Genomic DNA, 3,457 nt, shown 5'->3' with positions numbered 1-3,457 from the left:
TATGGAAACTAACAAATTTATAGAGCACTAGAAATAAGAGCCTTGTATATGAGTATGACTTTTTTCTCTATAATTATTAAGAAATTTTCAAAATTATTGAATCCTAGTAATTTTAGTATCAAATCATTTATTTCAACTATTTTAATGAAATAAAAATGCCTATAATATCTTATATACCTCCTTGCTTTTCTGAAGTAGAGAGTAGATGCAGGATCTAGTTACAATGTAGCTATAAAGTGCTGCCTTGTCTTTGCCCCCTGCTCAAAATAAAGCTGTTACCTTTCTAGCCCTGTCCGCCATGGTGCTTAGCAGCCAGGGATGCATGGTCTCAGACATGTTTACCAAGTGAAACACTGACTTGAGGGGCGCCTGGGTGGCTCAGTCATTAAGCGTCTGCCTGCGGCTCAGGTCATGATCCCAGGCTCCTGGGATCGAGCCCCGCATCGGGCTCCCTGCTCAGTGGGGAGTCTACTTCTCCCTCTCCCACTCCCCCTGCTTGTGTTCCCTCTCTCGCTGTGTCTCTCTCTGTCAAATAAATAAATAAAATCTTAAAAAATAAATTAATTAATTAAATAAATAAGTAGAGAGTAGTGTGAATGTAACAACTTCTAGAACACTCAGGATCACTATTAGTATCATTAATTATTGCAGTATTTATTTCTTAAAAAACTAAAAAGAAAAGATGGGTACATTCAAAATTTTTCATATATTAAGGCCAGAACAAAGATAATAGTTTGGAGATAAACTCATAGAGGAAGTCATACAAGCCACATTTTGAAGACATAATGAGGGCAGAAACTAGAAATCTTAAGCCAGGTTAAGTCTAATTGTGTTCAAACCAAGATTATCTCAGAACAATGGACAACTCTTTCTCTACCTCATTTATAACAATAACCACCTATACCTGTGCTAAGGCAATGTTTTTCATAAATGGCTGAGAAATGAGACAATCAGCCCCATACGCTAGGAACTCCTAAATGACTTGGACCCTCTACCAAGAGTCTTCAGTGGTGTCAAAATCTTGAACTCATCAAAAGACTTTCACCACCACTATCATCATCACCATCATAATGGGTGGCATTTCTTCCAGATACTTAAATTATTTCACTCAATCCTCACAACATTAACAGGATATCAGTAGTAGTATTTTGCAGATGAGGGAACTGGCTTTTAGAAGGGCTTTGTAACATTCACCAGGTCATATGACTCGGAAATTATGGAGGTGGGAAAGCCCTTGTTCATTATCATTCAGCTACACTACTCCTAGTCCTGTGGACCTCTAGAGAGAGGGTTTTGCCCTCATGAGGGCTAACATTCTCTGAGGCGTCTAGATCCCTGATATCAGCACTCATGTCCATTTCCACATTCAACTCCAAGATCCTTCAAATCCCTAACATCCCACTTTCACATCCACCTTCTGCTCAAATCAGCCCTTCTGCATCTCTTTGCACATGTGCACCCCACAAACATGGGCACATTTCTTTCCACTGCTCCATCCCTCAGTTACTAAATTAGCGCCATCTTTGACCACAGCCTTCTCACCTTTCCTATTTCCCCATTCCACCAAACCTCTTTACATCTCATCCCTTCTATGGCTTTCTCAGAGCTCCACTCAGTTGACTCAACATCAATTCATCTGACTTCACCAACTTTATGAAGCAATTTCTAGCAACACGTAGCCCTCACTCTTGGGTCAGTTATTTTAACATGGCCACCAGCCACCTCAGATTCATAGATTCACTTCCCATGTGAAACCAGGGCTCTCTCTCCCACTCTATGTGATGCTGCTGGATACAAACAAAGTCCACTTAGATTTGCATAAGAGTAAAATGAAGTCAAATAACACTAGCCATTTTCTCCTAATATGTGATGCTTGGTAAAAATTTTATTAATCTGTTTTCCCCTACTTCATAAAATTAACATTCAAAGCCCCTTTTACTTTTGAGCCCACATTTCAGGACTCTACTACAGGAGCATAAATGACCCCAAATCCAACTTGAGGATATCCAGAGTTGCACCAATTCACCCATTGTTTTCATCCCTCAACATTTGTGGTTGTCTACATTCATTCTCTTATCTTTCCTTGATCTCTAAGAGAAAGAGAAGGTCTCTTTACTATCATTTGAACTGTGAAATCTGTGCTCCACAGCCCAAATATTCCCTCCCTCTCAGGAAACTTCTTCCCAAATTACCTTCACTCATTATTTCCAGCCCCTCTTTGCAGACTCTTTTCCTTTAAAGACATGCATGCCTCCTCCATGTTGGAGAACTGCGCTTTATCTGGCTCTGCTCACTTCTAAAGACCTCCCTCCTTTTCTCTCTTCTTTCACTGGCACAGGTTTTGGAATGAATGATTCTCTACAGTTTGATTTCTATTCCCACTAATCTCCAAAAATTGGAATATTTTTCTTCTAATGACTCTAATCAGAGTCCTTTCTCAAATTCAGTGGCCTTTCCTCAGTCATCATTTTCCTTGATCTTTCTGAAATAGCATATTGTTTTCCACCTCATTTTTCTTACACTCCCGTCCTCTAGCTTTCACTATGTTGCATTATTTAGTTTGTTCTCCATTTCTTTAGAAGGTCTTTATTTCCTTTGCTGTCTTTCTTCCTCTTCATACTCATACTCACTAATTTCCCTGTACACCTGTCTTTAGTGCCTATAGTCTTTTCTTTTGGTAATTAACTCTTACTGTTTCAGCTCTGCTGTATAAACTAAATCCTCCTCCTGCCTTGGCAGTGCACCTGACACTACTCTCATTTCTTCCACTATCTGTAGGACATCTCCTTAGATGTTCTTACAAACTTAAGTCTATACACCAAAGTACTGTTTCTCACAATAGTACACGCATATAAATAAACACCCATATCATATAGTCACCACTACTCATTGCAACTTCCTGTTGCCATCAGGTATCATTGACTCTACCTTTAAAAACCATCTCTCCCATCAGCCCCTCCTTCCTATTCCCAGCATGTTATGATTTTGTAACACTGTCTTAACTATATTCCCTTACCTCTGTCCTCTCTGATTTATGCTATATTCCTGCCCAGCTCAACCTTTCCTTTATAAAGCAGTTTATTTTTGTTGCTGAATTAATTCATTTTATTTTAGAAATTTAAAAAATAAGGATATGAAAACCAGTAAATACCTTTTATAGGCTTATCGTCAGATATAACCTCTATTAATATTTTGATGTACTATTCTTCCAATGTTTTTAATACATACCTTTTTAATTTTTTACAAAATGGCATTATATGCTGTGATTAAAACTTAAGCATGATCATGAATATTTTCTATGCCAACAAGAACCTTTCTTCATCATCACATAATTTTAATGGCAAAAAAAGCATTTCCTCATGTGAATGAGATATATTTATTTAATTATTCCCCTTCTGCTGAACATTCAATTTGTTTTCAAGAGCTTAAATTTTAGGGGCACCTGGGTGGCTCAGTC

At 38.2% G+C, this 3,457-nt stretch overlaps 1 non-coding gene across 1 annotated transcript; it reads left to right on the top strand.

The window, feature by feature from the left end:
* Window positions 1-205: 205 nt before the first annotated feature.
* On the top strand, window positions 206-336 carry LOC123835038 (small nucleolar RNA SNORA63). Its single transcript, XR_006788598.1, has one exon. It is a non-coding gene; the product is annotated as a small nucleolar RNA SNORA63 (small nucleolar RNA).
* The last annotated feature ends 3,121 nt before the right edge of the window (window positions 337-3,457 follow it).

Source organism: Mirounga angustirostris, unplaced genomic scaffold, assembly GCF_029215605.1.
Source record: "Mirounga angustirostris isolate CCGP_5_RB_7025 unplaced genomic scaffold, mMirAng1.0.hap1 SCAF_1, whole genome shotgun sequence".
In the NCBI taxonomy this organism is placed as follows: Eukaryota; Metazoa; Chordata; class Mammalia; order Carnivora; family Phocidae; genus Mirounga; species Mirounga angustirostris.
This window is presented reverse-complemented; position numbering and strand designations above follow the sequence as displayed.